Source organism: Salmo salar, chromosome 19, assembly GCF_965601325.2.
Source record: "Salmo salar chromosome 19, fSalSal1, whole genome shotgun sequence".
NCBI lineage: Eukaryota > Metazoa > Chordata > Actinopteri > Salmoniformes > Salmonidae > Salmo > Salmo salar.
In genome coordinates this window covers 24811962-24838427 of record NC_138309.1, presented here as the reverse complement: position 1 = coordinate 24838427, position 26466 = coordinate 24811962, and the positions used below count along the sequence as shown (strand labels likewise).

Sequence of the window (26466 nt, the reverse complement as noted above, 5' to 3'; positions counted from 1 at the left end):
ACACATATTTTCTAAGAGCGTAGTGATAGATGGGCTTAGCTGACTAAAAGCGTACGTGCAATGGTACCCAGCAGCTAACCAACATACCACATTATTGTCCTTGAAATTAAACAAATGCTGCTTTGTTTAAATAACAGTATACAGTCAGGACAAACATATGAGATTTGAAGAGCACATTGCGTGGGATCTTACACCATTCCTCCATACAGAATCTTTCCAGATCCTTGATATCCTTTGTCTGTGCTTATGGACTGCCCTCTTCAATTCAAACCACAGGTTTTCAGTGGGGTTCATGTCCAGAGACTGAGATGGCCAGAGCAAAATGTTGATTTTGTGTTATATGGACCATTTCTTTGTGGATTTTGATGTGTGCTTGCGGTTATTGTCTTGCTGGAAGATTCACTTGCAGACAAGTTTCAGCCTCCTAGCAGAGGCAACTAGGTTTTTGGCTAAAATGTCCTGGTACTATGTAAAGTGGCACTGGTGACTTTCACAAGGGCCCCGTGACGAGTTGAAGATCACCCACCATGTTTTACAGTAGGTATGGAGTTATTTTCTGCTTATGCATCCTTATTTCTATGCCAAACTCACCACTAGTGTGCGTGGCCAAAGGGCTCTATTTTAATTTCATCTGACCATAGCACCGGTTCCAGTCCAAGTGCCAAAGACATTTAGCAAACTCCAGGCGTTGACATTTGTTTAATGACATGAAAATAGAGCTCTTCGGCCACACACAGCAGTGGTGAGTTTGGCGTAGAAATAAGTATGGCTTTCAGCTCAGTTGGCTAACCCAGTCAGTGGCATGCTGGAAACCTGGGTTTGAACCCAGTCAGTCCCAAATACTATTGATACTCCATACATTCTGTGTCTTGCCCTATCACTGTGTGTGTGTGTGTGTGTGTGTGTGTGTGTGTGTGTGTGTGTGTGTGTGTGTGTGTGTGTGTGTGTGTGTGTGTGTGTGTGTGTGTGTGTGTGTGTGTGTGTGTGTGTCTGTGTGCGTGTGCGTGTGTGTGTAGTTAGCTATCATTCAGTTAGATTTACCTGTGTTTCTATTTAGGTCTGTCTCTGTCTCTCTACGGAAGCCCTGAAGCCCAAGGCAAAAAAATAATCATCTCTACGGAAGCCCTGAAGCCCAAGGCAAAAAAAAAAGAATCGATATCTTAGTATCAAGTTTGAACGACTTAGTATCTAGTTTGAACGACGAAGTAAAAAAAAGTTATTAAAATTAGATACTAAGTTCAAACAAAATACTAAATTGTTTGAATTAATTATCTCGTTTGAATGACTTCATTGTTATTTTGTCTAATTAGGCCTAATGTGTTATGCACCTTGTCAGACTGTGTAATGGCTGCTGCAGCCATTCATTCATTGATTCCATCCTTTAATAAGATTATTAATTGACAGTTCTTTGATAGCCTAAAGCAGTACTGCTTTTGAATGCCAGAGCATGTAAATGGGCGAGTGTGAATTGAGGAGCAGAGCGTAATTCAAGGAAATGTAAAAAATGGTGTTAGCCTTCTCTCCAGCTACAATTTCGCTCTGGTACTTCTCAGCCACATGCTCTGGGCATGCTTTTAATTAGGGCTATTTGGTTGTAAGTATTAAACCTACCCACCCACAGTAGCCTATATCTAGTTTATATTCTACTTTCTAACATTAGTATGTGTTGTTATTATTTTGAAGTGTAGTAACGGTTGTTTCAGTAGGCAATGAATAGGGTACTGTAAAATATATATTATTTTCTTGGAATAGAAACTAAATAATATTAATCAATTTAATTAAGGTCAAATATCTGAAATAAATTGTAATTAATAAAGGCCAATATCAGCTTCTTTTCATAAATAAAATGGAATAAATCATCTCAAACTGCAGCGGTCAAGTTATTTGTGCACAGAAGCAAGCACTAACAAGCTTCACGTGCATGGAGCATGGGAAATTAAATATTATGATTATTATAATTATAATTATAAAGACAGAAAAATAACCATGTAAAAGTTTAATTACATAAAGGAATATTAGTGGGAATATAGCCATAATTTAAACAAGAGAAAGGAGAATGGAATATATTTGAAAAGCCTCAAATTGAAAAATACTTTAAGGTGAAGCCGCCCCTGTGTGTGGATGCTCCAAAATATAGATATTTCTTAGGGTCTAATTGTGCATTTTATTTTACATTTTTTTGGAAGAAAGAAAATGAGTAGGCAAGTACGGTGCAATAAACTTAATTTATGAAAAATAGATCCAAAAAAATACATATTGGAGCAAATCTGCATGAATCTCAGGATGCACAACTGCAACACATTTCCGCTACTAATTCATACGCACATTGCATCGGAAACTGTTCTTTGAAGATTGCAACCCCTCTGTCCGCACAATTTATAAAAAATATATATTGGGGGTGTTTCAGGGCTTCCATAGTCTGCCTTTTTATACCATCGACATTGACTTGGACTGTCACCATTTTCCTCTTGTCCTCTACCATCTTATTGTCTGTCTACACACACACACACATGCACTCACACGCGCACACACAAACTGATTTTGTCTGCTGTCTGATTTTAGGCATGGCACGTGGCATCCCTCATGCTCAGACAATTTTTTTTATATGGCCCTTTGGCTCAGGGCAGAGCAGATGCTGAACTTTTATATTGGTATGATTTTTAGAGTTGCTCTAAACTCAGACACATGACTCTTCACTACCCTCCTTCCTTCAATTTTTTTCTGTTAGTAGTTCACAAAAAAATAATCTCATCCACTCATATCCTCAGCATCTTGATTTGGGCATTGTTCAAGTGAGGCTTAGCACATACCATTTAGCTCATCCACTATTGTTTTCGACTCCACTCCACTCCGACTCCACTCCACTCCGACTCGACGGATGGATGGATGGATGGATAGGAGTGGAGTGGAGAAGAAAGGCATAAGAGAGGGAGAGAAAAAGGGATGCAACAAAGTAACGGGTGCAATAAATCTAACTAACTGATTGGATTAGTTTAGAAAAGTGTGTTATTTATCTTTGTGTAGTTTACAAAAACACAGATATTCAAAACATTCCTAATGAAATCAACCAGCAGTAGAGCATGCTGGGAAACATGATCATGATGGGCATGGTTTTGATGGGACTGTTTTACTCTCCACAGTGTATAACAATAACTATGGTTATTAACACCAGCACTGGGGGTTCTTTTATTTCACTGTGTGTTAATTGCAACACTAGAAAAAGTACAATGAAAAATCAACACAGGCCAATTTGCTGTGGCAGAGAGAAGAGCTGAGTGTCTGTATTCAGCCTGACCGCTGTCAATAAGAGGGGTCTCTCTCTATGACTGAGTGCCCATGTTTCATTGGTTCAGAATTGCATTGCTGCAGTCTGGCGTTCGAATGATAATACAGATAGTAAATAATAAGCACTTTGGACAGAACTAGAATCGTGGCCACTAAATGAGGGCATATGCATTACCAGGAAGGATTGTTGTTTTCATTTCTATTTTGGCCTGCCTGAATTACTCCATTACCAGAGAAGGGTTGTGCCCCAAATTGCACCCTATTAGTGCACGACATAGAACCAGGGCTCCTGGGGCTCTAGTCAAAATTAGTGGACTACTGTATATAGGGAATAGGTTGTCCTACATATTTTCATTGAAATGACATGGAAACAGCGCTGGTTCAACCAGTGTGTGCAGTGGATCATTTGTGACGCAGTCCAAGAGACAGTTAACTATTTCCAACACACAGTACAAACCAGCAGCTATAGTACTTGTTTGTCCTGATCTTGCAGAGATCTCGTTCACGTCACAACAAAATGTGTGAATATCCATTGCGTTGTACAATGAGGTGTAGAAGCTTGAGTGAGAACTGAGCAGACCTGGGCATAAAATAGTTGTATTTTGTAGCTTTTATGGGGCTTACACAAGAGTATTAGTTCCTCAAGTGCATATCCAATTTTGGGAGAGTTACCACTTTGTTATAACATATTTGTTATGTTATTACATATATATTAAAATATGTAATGTCTGAAAATATTGAAAAGAATATAAAGAATTTGCCGTGTAGAAAAATGAACAGGAATGACATTTACTTTCATCGGTGGCAAACAAAAAAACTATATTAAAGCCTCACCCCCTATTGGCCACGGCTTCTGAAAATAACCTACGAATTACATTAAAATTGTATTATCCCATGTTTTGCGTAATCTGGTTATTGGGGACGTGGCTTTCAAATAGTTATTTTTGGCCACATGTGAGAGTAAATGTCATTAAATTTGTACACTGCACATTTACATTTTCCTTTGGTATTTTAACTCATTACATTACTTAACATAATTTGAATATCATAAAGTGATAACTAAACCAACATTGGAATATGCATAGGCAGTTGATGGACTCATGCTCTTGTGTAAGCGTTTTAAAGCTACAGAAGTGTCAGTGCTCAAGCTTAACATGAGGACAGTACAACAGAACAGACGTACTGGAATAACATTTACGTACACAGGTGGGCAAAAATAGCAATCGGAACACCACACACCTACTAAGCCACACCTCCAGTCTTCAAAGAAAACAACCAAACTAAGGGCCCAATTCAATCAGATCCGCTTTAGCTGACATTCGCATATCTGATTTTTTCACAGTGTCGGAGTGGAACAGAGTTAAAGCTGACATGACCATTGGCATGCATTAAGAGAAATCACATGCAGCCTTGTTTTCAAGTTCAAACACCGGAATGTGAGATGTAATCTACACCTCGATTAGGCTGATTATGATTTTGCCATTCGAGCATAATTATTTCCATATAGCCTACACTTTCTCGTTCTGAACATCTAACATGAGTGGGGCGGGTGTGGTTTCGTGATAATGACCACAAGATCAGCTGCTCGCTGACTAGACGGCTCCAACGCAGTTCCACCTTCGACACCGCCAAAACATCCACTATGCGGGTGTCTGCTATCGCTGGTTAATGCTTGATCTGATTGAACTGGCTGGGTCAAAATAACTCAATGTGTGTTCTGTCCACTATTTACTAGTCATGGGGAAACAAAGATTTCTGAAGCATTAATGCTTTCCAGCCAATTGTGCTGAAAATAGTTTCATCACTCGAGGGTTTGATCAACACAGTGTACACTAATGGCACCTGCTGGTCAAAATCATTTAGAGCAGCCAAATTATTATACAATAGCGCGCAGGGTAGCCTTTTTGACTTCTACCAAAACCATTACCAAAACAATCAGGTGGTTGTTCGACGAAACAAAGCTTTGGACCTCATTGATGACGTGCGTCTGATAAAGTGATACACTGCTTCGAGTGTAAACTGCTTAGCGTTTTTGACACATGCCTCGGTTTCAAATGTAATATCACTACTATTTACCCAGTACTAGGTCGTTCTTAACCCAGCATTTTTTTTTTAATGTGGTGTTGTGTTAAATGTATTATTCTTTTTTTTTACATAATCGCTAAGAATCTCATTCAGTTAAGTCCAGAGGTCAGAATTTGGATGAATGTAACAATCATATCTTTGTCACCAACAAATACATTCATGGGTGGTAACTCTACAATTTATTCAAAAGGCAAGGCACTCTGGGAAATATTTGAATAAGGCTTTACACTAAGCAGTGTGTTGATTTAACACTGTTCCAGTGTCTATATGTGTCCACAGATTCCACATTTTCATTATTGATTTAGCACTCTGTTATTTATTTATTTTTTAACACTGGAGAATTTGTTTTGTAGGCATCCAACTTGCTGTTTGCAATGTTTGCAATTGGCTTTGAATTACTCTGCAGTATTTTCAGGTAATTAATTGCAGCTTTCAACCTTTTCAGTGGCATGTTGAAAGAGTCATACAGTAGTTGAGCGTCACAACTTATTTATACTTATGTACAAAGTATCATTGGTTAATTGGTGACTATTATTTACACCTGGAGCAATGGACATTTACAGAATGTTCAGATAGAATGCATTGTGTAGATCAAATATGACTGTCAGATAGATTGGAATAGTACTCGAGCTTCTGTGTGCGCTCTTCATTCTATTTCATGCAGTTACAGATACAGCCCTGCCATCAGTTGAAGGCAGCCAATCCAATAGTTTCAGAAAAGTATTCACTTTCTGAGATCTGTATTGAAATAGTTTTGAAAAGTAGTCACTTTCTGAGATCTGTATTCAAATAGTTTTAAAACATAGTCATTTCTTGACATTTGTATTGAAATTGTTGTAGAAAAGTAACTATAGTTACAAAGTAACTATTTGTTTCCCCGCAAAAATACAGTAGTTACTTTCCACACAGCATTGCTAAAACTATAATTATCCCAGATCTGGAACTGAGACAGATGCCTTTCTTTATTTACTGACAATGTTTTTTCCCAACTTAAACAGTCAACTGTCAAGGGTATCGATCTCTTCACACCCTCTATCTAGATTTGACTACCATTTGTGACGCAGTCTAAGTCTGGTTCTTGTTAGTCCTTCAACACCCTCTCCTGATGGCCCTCAGTCACACTGACTTGACCTCTTCACTTCCCATCCACGACTGCATGTCACCACACACGCCCATGGCCTCAATTGTCTCACAAATGTCATCTCTTGATTTCTCTGTCCCTCCTTCCCTCCCTCCAGCCTATCACTAGATAGTGATACTGGTCTCTTGGAGTGACCAACGACAATACGCTACATGCCGTCTGTCAACTGACAGGCTTGATAAATCCTCCCTGTTTTACGTTTACAGTTGTTTAATCTTGATTTGACCAGTTTCTCAAAGCAGGAAAATAATCCTGCAGCAGCAGGACATGTGAATTATTGTGTGGATTATAATTCATGTAAAAAAACTGTAGTGGAAATTACAAACTTTGGAAGCTTTTTTAAACCTTGAATACACTACAAGTTTGCATTTCCTGCTGAACAGGAAATGTCCCACAACAACAGGGTGGCTAAATTAAGATCCTACATCTGTACACCTGCAATTGTTGATTATCTTTCTGCTCAAAGCCTTGAATGCTCATCCTAGCCCCATTTTACAAAGATGTGGTGTCACATTTAATTTTGCCCACCTTCTGAATACAGAAGTGAATTGCAAGCACAAGAAGGACAATATTGATTGTATGCTATTCAGTCCCTAGTGGATGGTCTAAATGAATTTAACAAAATGTAACCAACACACCTAATCCCAATTATTTTATTTCTTCATTTAAAATCTGATGTGGCAAAATTACTTCCTAAGGGAAAAATGTGTTCTTAGGTGCAATCAGCTGACGTTTTTCATTGTATTAACATTTTATTTACATTAACCCATTTGTTCCCAAATTTTTCCCAGACATGCAACAATCCAAATGTTATGCCACTTGTAAACCTAAAATGTAATCCATATTGCTTTCCATATTGCTTTCCATATTGCTTTCTCTCAGCCCGGGGCCTCCAGCGACGCCTCTCAGCCCGGGGCCTCCGGCGATGCTCCCCAGTCAGGAGCCTCCAGCGACGCCCCTCAGCCCGGGGTCTCCAGCGACGCCTCGCAGCCCGGGGCCTCCAGCGACGCCTCTCAGCCCGGGGCCTCCAGCGACGCCCCTCAGCCCGGGGCTTCCACCTCCCTTTAGGTTTGGGGTGTTTTTGTGGGTTTTGTTTTGAGGTGCATTTGGGGTCTGCACCTTTTGGGGGGTACTGTCACGTCCTGGCCAGTAAAAGGGGTTATTGGTCATTGTAGTTGGTCAGGGCGTGGCAGGGGTGTTTGTTTTGTGTGGTTGGGTATTGTGGGTTTAGGTATTGTGGGTCTAGTTTTCTTATTTCTATGTTTATCTAGCTTTTCTAGTTCTATGTGAGTTTTGTCAATGACCTCCAATTAGAGGCAGCTGACTGTTGTTGTCTCTAATTGGAGGCCATATTTAGTTGTGTTTGTTTTCACTGGGTTTTGTGGGTGGTTGTTTCTAGTATAGTCTATGCACCTTACTGGACTGTTTTTGTTGTTTGTTTTGTATTGATTAAGTGTTTTCTTTAATAAACATGAGGATGAGCACTCTACCCGCAGCGTTTTGGATCCCCCTTCAACAACGAGTGTTACAAAATAATTAATCAGGGTAATTTTTCCGCAAAAGGTATTTACCTTTCCATGGTAGCAAGATCTTATCTATTTTTGCTAACTTGAATGGGCAAACTTCCATTAAAATGTATTGTAGTGAGATCATTTATTTCTTTTGGGATATCAATACTGACTACGTCCACATCACTGGGGGACAATTTTATTTGTAAACTACAAGACAATGTATTTTTTTGCAATCCAATACGTAATATGATGTATTTGACTCTTGATAATAAAAAAGAGTACCATATAATTGACAGTTTTCCATTAGAGTGTATGTAAAGAAATTATGATTTATTTGATTTATGATCTATTTACAATTTTGACCGATGGGAACATACCTACAGTGCTCTGCCTATAATAAAATGAACAGACATTTACCTCTATTCCTCAGCCCCAATATCTCAGCCCAATTACCCACACACCCCAGCCCTGTTACCCCCATGCCCTTACTCAAAACACCCACATGCCAATACCCTAATATTGATACAATCATGTACGGATACACCCATATCCTAGCCCTAAATGCGCTCTTTGTTACTCATAGACCCCAGTTCCTTTGCCAATACACCTCAGCCCTGTTACCCACTTTGCCTAGGCCTGTATACCAACAGTCACCAACAGTGACCTACAGTCCATCCAGCTATTTGCTGCACACCCAAACCCTGTTATTAGCATACAGTATCATCGTCTTGTGACCTCTATATGCTAATCATTTCATAGATGTACTCATTGTACAGTGGCATAACACGTGCTCCAGACCCACTTTTTTCTAACCACAAGCTTGTTGCAAGAAAGGATTTTAATGGGCAATAGACATCCATCCAGACCAATTACCTGTATGAGCGTTGTGTATCACTACACCCCATTGCTCATGTAAACCAGGTAAATTCATGGGCATACTCATACAAAACAGGTCTACCCTAGTGCCGAAGCCTCAACATTCATACAAACCAGGTCAACACTTGTACTTCAGCCCCAATATCTTTACAGACTAGGTGTACACCTGAACGTCTAACCCAATATTGACAACAAAGGCAGGTCTACTGCTACTTGTCAGTTCCAATTGTCATAAAATACATGTTCTTCTGTATTTCAGGACCAATATTCTAAGAAACCAGGTCAACACCTGTACTTTAGCTCCAATTTACAAACCTACAAAGTCTACACTTGTGCTTGAACCCAATTAGTCAACAATTCAAGGCATAAATGTGCTGAAGCCCTTGCACCTCAGCTCGAGTACTCCTACACCTTTCACTGAGTCCCAATACTAATATAAACCAGATCTACACCTGCAAACAGTATCTTAGCCCAATACCCACATGAACCATGTTTACTCCCATGACTATGTCCCAAAACTCTGATAAACCAGGCCTACCCTTGTGACTATTCAGGAAAACTCACATAAACAAGGTTCACCATTGTGTGCAAGACCCTAAACAAACCTGTTGACATTAAATATATGTTACGTTATTACACTAATTAAGTTTATGGGTCTATACATGGCCAAATTCCCCTGAAATAACAAAATATGACGTTATACACACAATACATTCTCCACTGAGAGTGTTAAATCAACACCGAAAGAGTGGGACCATCATACACACTGGAACCAGTGTTAAGAAAAATAATTATTTAACACATTACCATAGATATACAGTGCATTCGGAAAGTTTTCACTTTCTCCACATTTTGTTAAGATACAGCCCTATTCTAAAATGGATTTTATGAAATGTTTTCCTGATCAATCTTTACACAATACCCCATAATGACGAAGTGAAAACAGGTTATTTACATGTTTTACTAATTTACTAAAAACAAAAACAGAAATACCTTATTTACATAAGTATTCAGACCCTTTGCTATAAGACTCGAAATTGAGCTCAGGTGAAACCTGTTTTAATTGAACATCCTTGAGATGTTTCTACAACTTGACTGGAGTCCACCTGTGGTAAATTCAATTGATTGGACATGATTTGGAAGGCACACTTGTGTCTATATGAGGTCCCGCAGTTGACAGTGCATGTCAGAGCAAAAACTAAGCCATGAGGTCGAAGGAATTGTCCATAGAGCTCAGAGACAGAATTGTGTCGAGTCACAGATCTGGGGAAGGGTACCAAAACATTTCTGAAGCATTGAAGGTCCCCAAGAACACAGTAGCCTCCTTCAGTCGTAAATGGAAGAAGTTTGGAACCACCAAGGCTCTTCCTAGAACTGTCCACCCGGCCAAACTTAGCAATCGGGGGAGATTGGCCTGGTCAGGGAGGTGACCAAGAACCCGATGGTCACTCTGACAGAGCTCCAGAGTTCCTCTGTGGCGATGGGAGAACCTTCCAAAAGGACAACCATCTTTGCAGCACTCCACCAATCATGGCCTTTATGGTAGAGTGGCCACTCAGTAAGAGTCACATGACAGCCCACTTGGAGTTTGCCAAAAGGCACCTAAAAGACTCTCAGACCATGAGAAACAAGATTCTCTGGTCTGATGAAACCAAGATTGAACTATTTGGCCTGAATGACATGCGTTACATCTGGAGGAAATGTGGCAACATCCCTACGGTGAAGCATGGTGGTGGCAGCATCATGCTGTGAGGATGTTTTTCAGCGGCAGGGAGTGGGAGACTGAAGTACAGAGAGATCATTGATGAAAACCTTGTCCAGAGTGCTCAGAACATCAGACTGGGGCGAAGGTTCACCTTCCAACAGGACAATGACCCTAAGCACACAGCCAAGACAACGCAGGAGTGGCTTCAGGACAAGTCTCTGAATGTCCTTGAGTGGCCTTGCCAGAGCCAGGAATTGAACCCGATTGAACATCTCGGAAGAGACCTGAAAATAGCTGTGCAGCGACGCTCCCTATCTAACCTGACAGAGCTTGAGAGGATCTGCAGAGAAGAATGGGAGAAACTCCCCAAATACAGGTTTGCCAAGCTTGTAGCGTCATACCCAAGAAGACTCAATGCTGTAATTTCTGCCAAATACCCAACAAGTTTCAAGGCTGTAATCACTGCCAATGGTGCTTCAGGAAAGTACTGAGTCAAGGGTCTGAAATAATTTAGCTTTGTCGTTATGGGGTATTGTGTGTAGATTGATGAGAAAAATAAGACTGTAACGTAACAAAATGAGGAAAAAGTCAAGGGGTCTGAATTCTTTCCGAATGCATTGTGTGTGTGTGTGTGTGTGTGTGTGTGTGTGTGTGTGTGTGTGTGTGTGGGGAGGTGTGTTTGTGTGTTTAAGTATAAGTTTGTGAAAGAGAACATCATAACGGTGGGCACAGTATTGGTTGATAGGCATAGGTTGAGGAGGGACTTTCTCTTTCTGTATCCCTGTCCTGGCAGAGGCCATCGCTGCCCTCTCTCTTGGAATGCTGGAAGTAGTGTGTGTGTGTGTGTGTGTGTGTGTGTGTGTGTGTGTGTGTGTGTGTGTGTGTGTGTGTGTGTGTGTGTGTGTGTGTGTGTGTGTGTGTGCGTGCGTGCGTGCGTGCGTGCGTGCGTGCACGCTTGTAGTAGGAAGTAGTGTGGCGTGTTTACTAGTTTCCTGTCTCATTGTTTACAAAACACACAAGGGAACATACCTCTATTCCAGGCCTGGTCAAACACATCCCTAATTACTCTCTGTTCTGAAAACACAATCAGGAACATGTAACACAAGGCAGACAACAGAACATTGGCCATGGCACGCAAGTCATGGCAGGGCACCAAGAATGACGTGTGTGTGTGTGTGTCTGTGTGGGGGGGGTTGGCCTGCATGCGAGCATATGAGTACTGTCCTTATGTGTGCATCCTGCTGCCCTGTCGTGCGTGAGAGATGCACAGCTGGTGAACATGAACATGTGGTGAATGTCAGTTCATGGCTGTTGCATCTCATGCCATGCCTCCCCTGCCCTGTTACATCTAACATGTTCCCAGGTGTGCCCATACAGCTTTGGCCTGACTAGCACCTAGATGGCTCTGTATACTATATTATATATTATACAGTATATCTCTATGGTATGGCACACATGGGCTAAGGGCCTGTTGTTGTATATGAGGGACAGAATCTGAGAGAGAGAAACAGAGAGGACGAAGGCTAGAGAATGCTTGAAAATGCATGAAAAAGTAGGTGTCAGCCTTCCACATTAGTAGTGTTGTTTCTCTGTCAGATTAGTGTTTTTTCTCTATCAGATTTGTTGTCTCTTTTTGCAATATGAGATGCACTTGTTGACCCTGTTGGCCACCATGTTTGCCGTGTCTATTTCTACCTGTGCCAATGGATGGCCATTGATCTGTTTATGCCTTCAGAACGGAGCATTAATGAATGCACAGGGGAGACTGGGGTTGTGAGCCATGCACAGGGGAGGCTGTGGGAGCTGGGAGTGACAGGCTGGATTAAAGGAGGTCACGCTCATAACAAATGCTCCTAATCCTGGGAATACACATTGTGCTGCTCTGTGTACTCGGCCCTGACAGGATGCTCTATCTTAAACGCTGTGTGTGTGCATGCGTGCATGTGTGTGTAGCTCTTCTCACCTGTTATGTTTTGCCAATAAGTTATTCTATCTGGGCCTAGATGTCAGTGTTCAGCTCTGACACTCCAGATAAAAGCTGTTTATTGGAATAGTCTGGCGAGGTAATTCACCTTGATAAAGTGTGGCTATTATATTCATTAATTGCCAATTATACGCTGTGTGTACACAGTGGCTGCACACGGTGACTTGTCGTCTGATAAGTACTCAACACATGATTATAGAACAGACAACACCTGAGGGTAAAAAGGGGAAAATGTATAATTAACTTGTTTTTCTACTCTCAATCTTTTATTAAATTAGTTTTTTTCATGATGTTGATTTAATGACATAGCCAGTTAGTGAATAAGAAAGTATTTATCACATACAGAGCAGTAGTTAAAGCCTACTGTTTTTAAGAGCTAAATACATCGAAACCAGTCATTGCCCACTGTGAATGACTAAACTATAATACTGTCATCAGAATGACGTCATTTCCTCCAGTTTTGTCCACCTGGGTATTTGTTAATTTTTGTGCAGAAGTGCAGTAATTTTCCTTTTGTGCCCATTTGAAATCTGAGTCCGAAACCTTAGAGAGAGGCCACATGAGAGGTATGACATGACACAACCCACCATCACTGACCACAACTCACAGCTGACCCAGGAGTGTGTGTGAGTGCACGAGCGTGTGTGTCAGGTTGTACCCAGGGGTGTACGTATGTAGGGTGTAATGTCAGGGAGGTCAGGTGAGATGGATCACTTCACTTGTTTCACAGAGCGAGAGAGAGAGAGTAGAAGAATATCTAATAATTGTCAATTCAAGAACAAAAGAGTACAAAAATCATTGCCTAAAATAAAAAATGTACACACTGAAAACTGAAATATGATTATATTTATGGTCTCTCTCTTATGCTGACTCTCATTGGATGAGCCATGTCACGTGTGCTGACATGATATTTCTGGTCTGCAGTGATGTGTTGAGTTCAGGCCATGCTTTCTCAGAAACAATCCTGGAGTCATCATGACAAGTCTCTCACGCCTCAGTGCATTCTGAGCCTGGGGTGAGCCCTCTGCCCCGACCTCCCCCTTACCCTTCCTCACCTCCTTCCCGACCTCCCCTCACCACTTCCACACCCCTCCATCACCCAGTTAAACCCCCAACGATGAAGAGGATCTTGTCATGAAACAACCTCTGCTGCTCGATCCACAGTACGGGGAAATTAGTTTTACATGTAGGTCCCAAATAACACCCTATTCCCTATGGGCCCAGGTCAAATGTAGTGCACTAAATTGGGAATAGGATGCCATTTGGGATGCAGAGAGTGCCCCCCCCCCCCCCCCCATAGAGAAAATCCCAGTTGTGAACATCATCTTGACCTGACTTACTCATTCTGACACATTTAAGGAAGATTAGCGGAACAGTAAAGCTACTACAGTATGATGAATGATATATAGAGAAGAGGAGAAGTGAATGGAAGAGGTTTTTTCTTCTTCAATGTCATATACTGTAAAACCATAAAACATGTGAAACGGTTATAACCCAAACATCAGTGTTCAAAACTTAAACATTAGGCATTTAGATTTGTCAATGTGTTCTCATTTTAGGCATTTAGAATGAAGATTAAACATGGTAGTCAGCTTTTTACAGTCAGTTTCCAAACAGGAGAACACCTATATCTCCTAAGTGTTCAGATTTTAAACACTAGTGTTAACTTTCTCATCGTCCTGTTTAGAGTGCATTTAGTCATTAGAAATTGTTTTTACTTTCCATGCCTTTTATTCAGATCAGTGTTAGGAATGTCTGTCACCTTGCCTACACAACTGAAAAGGACATTTGATTCAAGAAATCGTTCCAATCACGTGGTGGTTGTTGTTACTCGACTCTGTTTCTGTTAACTCTCTTAGAGTGAAAAAGACTGGGAGTGGCCTCATTGTCATATTTCCTAGTATTCTTTGTTGCAGGTTGATGTTTAGAATAGTGTAAGAACTGTCCATGGTCCTGGCGCTGGTGAAGGGAGAGGTACTTTCCAGCGATGCGACGGGACAGAAGCGATCTCTGGACTGCTCAAACATGAGCCCCTGCCCACTCTCCTTGTTCCTCTCGTTGGGGTCTTTGTGGTTCTTGGTTTGCTCGTTACACGGCGTTATAGTCATTGTAGCACACTTCATATAGTTAAAAAAAAAAATTCATGCAGAATGAGTTGTGCTTTAAATCTTTGCTTCCCTCATTGCCTTTTCTCCCAAAGTGGAGTTGGATATCAAACCACACTTTTTTGTCTAGCCCCGCAGGTGTGTCAGGTCTACTGCACTGGAATTTTTGATCTTCTCATAGTCCTGCTGACTGATGTATGCATGATGTTGTGTTTTGTCCTTCCCCTGTTGCCACAGCTGTTTGACTTTGCCCACGAAGACATTGTTGGACGTTGTGAACCCAGAGTCTTTCATAAGACACCAGGAAAGGATGTTGATGTAACGGTTGAACCCGGCACGGAGACCCATGAAGCTAATCAGAACGCACACTTCCCCCTGCAGGACAGCATTTAACCCTTCCTTTGTCATTATCTCAGACTCAAAAGAGAAGGCTATCCCCTTTTCTTTGAGCCAGTCAGAGAAACATTACACTGCCCAGTTAGTCTGCTTAACTGTGTAAGCTTCATTACGACACTTTTACAGGGAGTCCAGGGTTTTTTCCTACACCTTTGTGTGTCGGCTGGTTATTTTGGGATTGTAGCCCCCTCCCATATCCTGTTCCCACCACTCATTAAAATCCATGTCTCTCTAAAGATTAAAATGAACGTTGAACTCCTCCATTTTTTTTTTTTTGTAGGTTAGAAGCCGCACTGCGCTGGTTAATGAATGAATAAAATTCTGAGTGTTTACAGGGAATTATTAGTTTAATGTTCATTCTTGTGCTAGCCAGCCTACTGGCATGGGAGAGATCGCATTTGTAAAATGACACATTATTGCACAGGTTGTGGAGGCAGACAAGTAGGTTTATACAACCCCCGAATGTTTTGCAAACAAAATAGTAGCATGGGAAAATAATGTCAATGATGAAGTTTATGGGCTGCCGGAGAGTAGAATTATGACATTACCACATCATTGTATTTTGCTGGAGTCTTTTTCCTACAACAAGACATGTATAATATGGGGTAATAAAGGGTTTACTTTTAATTGAAACACATTCACTTAAAGAAGAATTTGTTCTTAACTGACTTGCCTAGTTAAATAAAGGTTAAATAAAACAATTTATTTAAAAAAAACTCAGGCAGTCACTTGGTGAAGGCTTCAAGAATAGAAGTTATTAAATGCAGAAACCATGTCTCTGTCACTAATAAACAGTGATTTCACTCAAAAGGCATTCTGGAAAATATGCAAATACAGCTTTACACCCTGTTAAAACAACAACCCATGTGTTCATGTGTTTAAAAAGTGTTACAGAGAATAAACATGTTCTGTTGTTTACAGTCTAATCACTGTGACACCTTTTCATTGACATTTTAAATACCTTGATCCATTTAAAAAGTGTTAGAGAAAAGTGTTCAGATCCTAAACACTTGCTCTTACAGTGTAATGAATGTTTGGTTTTGTTTTGTCTGTAGGTGTTTCTGTAGGAGACAAAAATATTGATTCTGTAGAATGCCAAACATTGGCAGAGCTAACACAAAAAAATTGTCACGCAATCTTCCACTTCCTGCACAATCACAGACAGACAGCATATTGGTAAAGAATATGTGAGGACAGAAGAAGCAAGATGTTTCCATAACTCCAGCTGGTATCGGAAAATTGCCTCAGGAGGAACGGGAGCAATTGAGTTTTCTAGAAAACAGACATGAGAGGATAAGAGGAGAGAAGTGCAGAGAGGAAGGGACAGAGGAGAGAAGAGTGGAGAGGAGCTCGTAATAACACCCTCACAGAGACGGACAGGTTTATTTCACTCTTCCAGATAACCATCAGACAGAAAAACATCCAGGCTCACCAACACAAGCCCCTGTCGCTGCCACTGACAGACTGACAAAATCAAGAAGCACCAACAAACAAATGCTTCTTCTGGCAGAGGGCTTTATGAGATTGGTAGCTCAATAAAAACATTATTCGGTGTGCGCAGCATACATACCCAAAGCTGAACACAGCCATATCCTAATCTAACACACTGTAACTCATAAAACTTTAGAACAAACACTCCCACAGCCACAGATTTCTCTATTTGTTGCAGTTTTCCTCCACTGCTTTTCTATTTACAGGGAAGTAGCATTCAGTCATTAGGGGAGTGGGATAATTTTAGATTTTGACATCAGAGAGCAGCTCTGGGTGCATCTATGGTTTGATTGAAACTAGCAACAAAAATGTGTCATTTTGGAGAGATGGAAGGGATGGAGAGATAGAGAGATGGAGGGAGTGGTAGAGGAGGGTCAGAGGGCAGTTAGATATCTGTTTAATTTACCCTTCTCTGACAAAACCCATAGTCTCTGACAAATGCAGTTAACGCCCCACAAATCTCTCTCTTTCTCCCCTTCCCTCCCCTTCCCTTCCTCTTCTCCTCCACTCCTCCTTTCCATGCACTTATGTGGCGGCAAGATAAAGGTGTCTGTGAACAGCATTAATATTAAAAGTGTAGAACTGGTACTGGTACATCCTCCACTCTTCTGGGAAGGCTTTCCACGAGATGTTGGAACATTGCTGCAGGGACTTGCTTCCATTCAGCCACAAGAGCATTAGTGACATCATTCACTGATGTTGGGCGTTTAGGCCTGGTGTTCCAATTTATCTCAAAGGTGTTCGATGGGGTTGAGGTCAGGGCTCTGTGCAGGCAAGTCAAGTTCTTCCACACCGATCTCGATAAACCATTTCTGTCTGGATCTCGCTTTGTGCATGGGGGCATTGTCATGCTGAAACAGGAAAGAGCCTTCCCAATACTGTTGCCACAAAGTTGGAACCACAGAATCTTGTAGAATGTCATTGTATCCTATAGCATTAAGGTTTCCCTTCACTGGAACTAAGGGGCCTAGTCCAAACCATGAAAAACATCCCCAGACCATTATTCCTCCTCCACCAAACCTTACAGTTGTCACTATGCATTGGAGCAGGTAGTGTCCTCCTGGCATTCACCAAACCCAGATTCATCACTCCGGAAAGCGCATTTCCACTGCTCCAGAGTCCATTGGCGGTGAGCTTTACACCACTCCAGCCGACGCTTGACATTGCGCACGGTGATCTTAGGCTTGTATATGTGTATTTGCATTTATTATGCCAAGGCAGCAGCTACTGCTCCTGGGGTACAGCAAAATTAATTAAGGCAGTTATACAATTTTAAAAACATTACAATACATTCACAACAGATTTCACAACACATTAAGTGTGTGCCCTCAGGCCCCTACTATACTACCACATACTGTATCTACAACACAAAATCCATGTGTATGTTTGTGTCAGTGCATATGTTATCGTGTGTTTGCATGCATGTGTCTGTGCCTGTTTGTGTTTCTTCACAGTCCCTGCTGTTCCGTAAGGTGTATTTTTACCTGTTTTTTAAATCAAATTTTACTGCTTGTGGCACCATATGACGGTGCCACGTTGAAAAACACTGTACTCATCAGTAATGCCATTATACTGCCAATGTTTGTCTATGGGGATTGAATGGCTGTGTGTTTGATTTTATACACCTGTCAGCAACATGTGTGGCTGAAATAGCCAAATCCACTAATTTAAAGGGGTGTCCACATACTTTTGTATATATACTTTACAGTGCATTCGGAAAGTTTTCAGACCTCTTGACTTTTTCCACATTTTGTTACGTTACAGTCTAATTCTAAAATTGATTAAATCGTATTTTCCCTCATCAATCTACACACAATATCCCATCATGACAAAGCAAAAAACGTTTTTTTGAAACTTTTGCAAATGTATAATAAAAATAAAAAAATCCCATATACATACGTATTCAGACCCTTTACTCAGTAAAGGTGTCGAAGCACCTTTGGCAGCAATTACAGTCTTAACCTGTTGGGTCTAGGGGGCAGCATTTGCACGTCTGGATAAAAAAAATGTACCCGATTTAATCTGGTTACTAATCCTACCCAGTAACTAGAATATGCATATACTTATTATATATGGATAGAAAACACTCTACAGTTTCCAAAACTGTTTGAATGGTGTCTGTGAGTATAACAGAACTCATTTGGCAGGCAAAACCCTGAGACATTTTCTGACAGGAAGTGGATACCTGATGTGTTGTATTGACTTTAAACCTATCCCATTGAAAAACACAGGGGTTTAGGAATATTTTGGCACTTCCTATTGCTTCCACTAGATGTCACCAGCCTTTACAAAGTGTTTTGAGTCTTCTGGAGGGAGATCTGACCGAACAAGAGCCATGGAACGGTGATGTCCCATTAGACACCTGGCGCGCTAGTTCATGTTGGGTACCCTCGTTCCAATACGTTATAAAAGAGTATGCATTCGTCCACCTTGAATATTATTCATGTTCTGGTTAAAAAAGGCCCTAATGATTTATGCTATACAACGTTTGACATGTTTGAACGAACGGAAATATATTTTTTCCCCTCGTTCATGACGAGAAGTCCGGCTGGCTTACATCATGTGCTAACGAGATGGAGATTTTTGGACATAAATGATGAGCTTTTTTGAACAAAACTACATTCGTTATGGACCTGTGATACCTGGAAGTGACATCTGATGAAGAGAATCAAAGGTAATGGATTATTTACATAGTATTTTCGATTTTAGATCTCCCCAACATGACGTCTAGTCTGTATCGCAACGCGTATTTTTCTGGGCGCAGTGCTCAGATTATTGCAAAGTGTGATTTCCCAGTAAGGTTATTTTTAAATCTGGCAAGTTGATTGCGTTCAAGAGATGTAAATCTATAATTCTTTAAATGACAATATAATATTTTACCAATGTTTTCTAATTTTAATTATTTAATTTCTGACGCTGACTTGACTGCCGGTTATTGGAGGGAAACGATTTCCTCAACATCAATGCCATAGTAAAACGCTGTTTTTGGATATAAATATGAACTTGATAGAACTAAAAATGCATGCATTGTCTAACATAATGTCCTAGGAGTGTCATCTGATGGAGATTGTAAAAGGTTAGTGCATCATTTTAGCTGGTTTTATGGTTTTGGTGACCCTGTCTTTGACTTGACAAAACATTACACACAACTCTTGTAAATGTACTGTCCTAACATACTCTAAATTTATGCTTTCGCCGTAAAACCTTTTTGAAATCGTAAAACGTGGTTAGATTAAGGAGATGTTTATCTTTCAAATGGTGTAACATAGTTGTATTTTTGAAAAATTTGAATTTTGACATTTATTTGGATTCAAATTTGCCGCTCTTGAAATGCACCTGCTGTTGATGGAGTGCACCACGGGTGGCACGCTAGCGTCCCACCTAGCCCCAAGAGGTTAAGTCTTTTGGGGTATAACGCTGCAAGCTTGGCACACCTGTATTTGGGGAGTTTCTCCCATTTTTCTCTGCAGATCCTCTAAAGCGCTGTCTGGCTGAAGCATGCATGAGAGCACCAGCTGTTTTGGACGACTGTGTGATCACACTCTCCGTAGCCGATGTGAGCAAGACCTCTCTGGGATAGGGTCTAGTTTCCTGGCCCAGAAGCCAGGGTATGCATGTAATTGGTACATTGGATAGAAAACACTTTGAAGTTTCTAAAACTGTTAAAATAATGTCTGAAACTATAACAGAATTGATATGGCAGGCAAAAATCCAAAGAAAAACCAACTGGAACTCTTTTGTTTGTTTGATGTCCCAGGCTCTTATGATGGAAACCTACTGTTCCTAAGTAAATCCGTCTCCCAGATTGCAATTCCTATGGCTTCCACTAGATGTCAACAGTCTTTATTCAAGGTTTCATGCTTGTTTTTTGAAAAACATGCAATAATTTGGAGTTTTGGTTAGGATACCACCATAAGAATATCAGTATTTCGGCGCACGAGGGAGAGGGCGTGCGCTTATTAATTTTGCTTTCCTATTGAACATACTACTTCCCGTATGAAATATTATAATTTATTTACATTTTAGAGTACCTGAGGATTAAATAGAAATGTCGTTTGACTTGTTTGGACGAAGTTCAGCAGAAGCTTTTTTGGACTCCTTTGTCTGCATGTTGAACGAGTGGATTACTGAAATCGATGGTGCCAACTAAATCGACTTTTTGGGATATAAATAAGGATTTTATCTAACAAAATGAACATTCATGTTGTAGCTGGGACCCTTGGGATTGCAAACAGAGGAAGATCTTCAAAAATAAGTGATTTTATTTAATCACTATTTGTGATTTTATGAAGCCTGTGCTGGTTGAAAAATATGTTGATATGGTGAAACGTCCTCAGACAATCGCATGGTATGCTTTCGCCGTAAAGCCTACTGTAAATCGAACAATGGAGTTAGACAAACAAGAATTTAAGCTTTTAAATGATATAAGATACTTGTATGTTCATGAATGCTTAATTTTACGATTATTTATTTGAATTGCGCGCCCTCCAATTTCACCGGATGTTGTCGGCTTGTGTCCACTAGCGGGATACCTATCCCTGATTAAACAGGTCAACATTCATCTGGCTGCAGGTCCAGATGGATCACCAAGACATGTACACAGAGTGCGTGCGGACCAACTGGCAAGTGTCTTCACTGACATTTTCAACCTCTCCCTGACCGAGTCTGTAATACCTACAGTTCATGTTTCAAGCAGATCACCATAGTCCCTGTGCCCAAGAAAGTGAAGGTAACCTGCCTAAATGACTTTCACCCTGTAGCACTCACGTCGGTAGCCATGAAGCGCTTTGAAAGGCTGGTCATGGCGCACATCAACACCATCATCCCGGAAGCCCTAGACCCACTCCAATTCAAATACCGCCCCCACAGATCCACAGATGATGTAATCTCAATCACATTCCACACTGCCCTTTCCCACTTAAACAAAAGGAACACAGATGTGAAAAATGTTCATTGACTCCAGCTCAGCATTCAACACCATAATACACACAAAGCTCATCACTAAGCTAATGACCCTGGTACTAAACACCTCCCTCTGCAACAGGATCCTGGATTTCCTGACGGACTGCCCCCGGTGGTAAGAGTAGGCGATAACACATCTGCCAAGCTGATCCTCAACACTGGGGCCCCTCAGGGGTGCTTGCTTAGTGCCCTCCTGTACTTCCTGTTCACCCACAACTGCGTGGCCAAGCACGACTCCAACACCATCATTAAGTTTGCTGATGACACAACGATGAAACAGCCTTTAGGGAGGAGGTCAGAGACCTGGCAGTGTGGTGCCAGGACAACAACTTCTCCCTCAATGTGAGCAAGACAAATGAGCTGATCGTGGACTACAGGAAAAGGAGGGCCAAACAGGCCCCCATTAACATCGACGGGGCTGTAGTGTAGCGGGTCGAGAGTTTCAAGTTCCTTAGTGTCCACATCACCAACAAACTATCATGGTCCAAACCCACCAAGACAGTCGAGAAGAGGGCATGACAATGCCTTTTCCCCCTCAGGAGATTTGGATGGGTCCCCAAATCCTCAAACAGTTCTCCACCTGATATGGCAACTGCTCGGCATCTGACCATAAGGCGCTAGAGAGTGTAGTGCGTACGTCCCAGTACACCACAGAAGCCAAGCTTTCTGCCATCCAGGACCTATATACTAGGCGGTGTCAGAGGAAGGCCCAAAAAATTCTTATTAAAGACTCCAGTCACCCGTCATAGACTGTTCTCTCTGCTACCGCACTGCAAGCGGTACCGGAGCGCCACAGTCTAGGTCCAAAAGTCTCCTTAACAGCTTCTACCCCGAAGGAATAAGACTGCTGAACAATTAATCAAATTGCCACCTGGACAATTTACATTGACCCTCGACCGCCTGTGATTTTACACTGCTGCTAATCGTTGTTTATTATCTATGCATAGTCACTTTACCCCTACCTACATGTACAAATGACCTCTACTAACCTGTACCCCCGCACACTGACTCGGTACTGGCACCCCCTGTCACGCCCTAATCTATTTCACCTATCCTTGTGCTTGTCTCCACCCCCCTCCACATGTCACCCATCTTCTTCATTATCCCCTGGGTACTTATACCTGTGTTCTGTTTGTCTCTTTCCAGTTCGTCTTGTTTGTCAAGCCAACCGGCGTTTTGTCTCTGCTTCTGCTTTACCTTAGTCTTTCTTTTTCTCGCCCTCCTGGTTTTCACCCTTACCTGTTCTGACTCTGAGCCCACCTGCCTGACCACTCTGCCTTACCTGAAACGTGATACCCCCTGTATATAGCCTCATTATTGTTATTTTATTGTGTTACTTTTTATTTTATTTTTTACTTTAGTTTATTTAGTAAATACATTCTTAACTCTATTTCTTGAACTGCATTATTTGGTTAAGGGCTTGTAAGTAAGCATTTCACCTGTAATATTTGCTGCATGTGACAAATAACGTTTGATTTGATTTGGAGGTGGAGTGTTGCAGCACAGCTATTTTCAGGTCTCTCCAGAAATGTTCATTCGGGTTCAAGTCCGGGCTCTGGATGGGCCATTCAGGGACATTCAGAGACTTTTCCCGAAGCCACTCCTGCGTTGTCTTGGCTTTGTGCTTTGGGTTGTTGTCCTGTTGGAAGGTGAACCTTTGCCCCAGTCTAAGGTCCTCAGCGCTCGGGAGCTGGTTTTCATAAAAAATCTCAGTAAATTAATCCGATCATCTTTGCCCTGATCCTGACTGGTCTACCAGTCCCTGATGCCGCCACCACCATGCTTCACTGTAGGGATGGTGCCAGGTCTCCTCCAGATGTGACGCTTGGCATTCAGGCCAAAGAGTTCAATCTTAGTTTCATCAGACCAGAGAATCTTTAGATGCTTTTTGTTAAACTCCAAGCATGCTGTCATGCTTTTTACAGAGGAGTGGCTTCCATCTGGCCACTACCATAAAGGCCTGATTGGTGGAGTGCTGCAGAGATGGTTGTCCTTTTGGAAGGTTCTTCCATCTCCACAGAGGAAGAGCTCTGTCATAGCTCTGTCATCTCCACAGAGGAAGAGCTCTCTAGAGCTCTGCCATAGTGACTGTCGGGTTCTTGGTCACGTCCCTGACCAGGCCAAGCTTTGCCAGGCGGGCCAGCTCCAGGAAGAGTCTTGGTGGTTCCAAACGTCTTCCATTTTAGAATGATGGAGGCCACTGTGTTCTTTGGGTCCTTTAATGCTGCAGACATTGTTTGGTACTGTTCCCCAGATCTGTGCCTCAACACAATCCTGTCTCGTAGCTCAATAGACAATTCCTTCAACCTCACAGCTTGATTTTTGCTCTGACATGCACTGTCAACTGTGGGACCTTATATAAATAGGTATGTGCCTTTCCTAATCATGTCCAATTAATATAATTTACCACAGATGGACTCCATTCAAGTTGTAGAAATATATCATGGATGATCAATGGGAACAGGATGCACCTGAGCTCAATTTCGAGTCTCATAGCAAAGGGTCTGAATACTTATGTATGTAAACATTTCTAAAAACCTATTTTTGCTTTTTCATTATGGGGTATTGTGTGTTGATTGCTGAGAATTATTTATCAATCAATCAAATGTATTTATAAAGCCCTTTTGACATCAGCCTATGTCACAACGTGCTGTACAGAAACCCAGCCTCAAACCCCAAACAGCAAGCAATGCAGATGTAGAAGCTAGGAAAAACTCCCTAGAAAGGCCAGAACCTAGGGAGAAACCTAGAGAGGAACCAAGCTCTGAGTGGTGGCCAGTCCTCTTCTGGCTGTGCCAGAATTGTTTTATAAATTTTAGAATAAGGCTGTAACGTAACAAAATGTGGAAAAACTGAATACTTTCCAAAGGCACTGTAGTGTAGCTGGTAGGCTTGTTTGTTGTGATTGTTGGGAAGTTATTCATATGAATGCAAAGAGCAAGCTTTCATTGAGTTAAAGTCTGGGGTACAGAAGAGGAAAATGTGTTCTCTTCTTGTACAGCCATTACTACAGTAGGAGATAGTCCTTTTAGAAAAGAGAAGGTACATATACAATTATCAATTATCCATGTATTCTTTTTTTTCCGTTGGGGGGTAATTAGATATAAGTATTTATCATTATAATCAAATTACAGAATCAAAAAGATAATAAACGCAGTATGCAAAGGAAGAAAACTAAAAGAAGTGAGCCTCCACCCCCAACCTCTCACCCCATTCCCCCGACCCCACCCATCCAACATGTCACCATCCAACCACCCGTAAACCATGTCTTTCACCCCTTTCCACCCCCCTAGCAACCAGGGTTGCTTGTCAGTCACCCAACATTTATACTGTATGTATGTTGGCTTTATAGATAGTTTATTTGTATGTGTTGGGCTTTAGCTGAGATTATTCTTTACAGAGTCAAATGCATTTGTCCAGGCCTCAATTGTTCCTTGACTAGCACCATTCATTCTTGCTGTCGATAATTCTAATGTTATAACTTCTAATAGTAACTGTATCCACTGGTGAATTGGAAGAGAGTGAGGTGATTGCCATCTAAGAGCCAACATCTTGATTGCAGCAGTTCTGCATGGCCAGCAGTAATCGTCTCTGAGTAACAGAGATTTAAGAAGCTATTATCATTAAGTAACATAGTAGATGCAAAGCATTGCATTTTTTTTTAACTTTGTCCCAGAAGCATTTAACTGCAGGGTACTCCCACATCATATGAAGGAATGTGCCTACCTGATTTAGGGGACACACTGAACAGTTGGGAGTTGGGGCATGCCATTTTGATTCCAAGTTACATTGTTAAAAGAAATTACACAAATAGAGATTGTGTGAGCAATAATAGGACACAAGCGTAGTTAACATTGTTTAAGGGATATATCAGTGAAGACCACCTCATCCAGGACAATAGGAGACACCATATTTCTCTCTATACTCAACCAGGGGTTGGAAGAATTATGTCTAAACCAATTGGGTGAAATGCTAGTGACTGGAAATACAATTAAAGTTTGGTATGGATAGTCCTCCTACGTCTTTCCCTCTTTGTAAGTTTATACATTTTATGCAGGATCGTTTACCTTGCCATATACATTTTGAAAACGCTCTATAAATGTTATCCCAATATCCAGAAAGGGGGAGCCATGGGAAGCTTTGGACTACAGAAATTCAGCCGTGGCAATATATTCATTTTGACAATAGATTTTCTGCCGGTTAAAGCTACTGGGAAATTATTTCATCTACTGAGGACGCATTTAATTGATTTGAGCATTCTGTTAAAGTTTCTGGCATTGGTTTTATCTAAGGAAGGAAATATATCTACTCCCAAATATGTAAAATGGGAAACGTTTGAGATTCCATAAGTAAAGGAGTCATCCAATGGGGTCTTGAGAAGCAGTAGGGCTGATTTGGTTATATGAATTGTATAACGTGAAATTAAGCTGAATTAATCTATGATCTTCAATGAATTTGGGATCAATTGAGATACATTGTCTAGATATAGTAAAATATTGTCTGCATGTAATGAGATGAAGTGATCAGTAGATTTTAGGAAAATTGTTATTTCCTTTGATTGACGAATTGCCTGGGCCAGGGGTTCCATGGATAATAAGAATAGCTAAGGTGAAATTGGATCACCTTGTCTGCTGCTTCTAATGATTCTGAATGGAGCACAGTAGACATTGCCTGATATAACTATGGTTGAGGGATTGGCATATAGTATTTGAATCATATTCACTTTTTATTGCTGGGCTTAACCGCTAGGGGACCCCTTCCCGTTCTTATCCTGTTAACGGGATTTATTTAGAAAAAAGCCAGTGGAAAATCATAGCGCCAAATTCAAAACAGCTAAAATCTCATAATTCCATTTTCTCAAACAACCAACTATTTTACACCATTTTAAAGATAAGACTCTCGTTAATCCAACCACATTGTCCGAT

The 26466-nt window shown here is 41.1% G+C and overlaps 1 long non-coding RNA gene across 1 annotated transcript in view; it reads left to right on the top strand.

Annotated features, from left to right (window-relative positions):
* The window catches only part of LOC145850372 (uncharacterized), a 103947-nt gene extending 95947 nt beyond the window's left edge, over positions 1 to 8000 (top strand). The window contains exon 3 of the long non-coding RNA XR_014381608.1: positions 7394 to 8000. This is a non-coding gene — a long non-coding RNA (uncharacterized LOC145850372). The remainder of the gene's footprint in view (positions 1 to 7393) is intronic.
* Positions 8001 to 26466: the final 18466 nt, after the last annotated feature.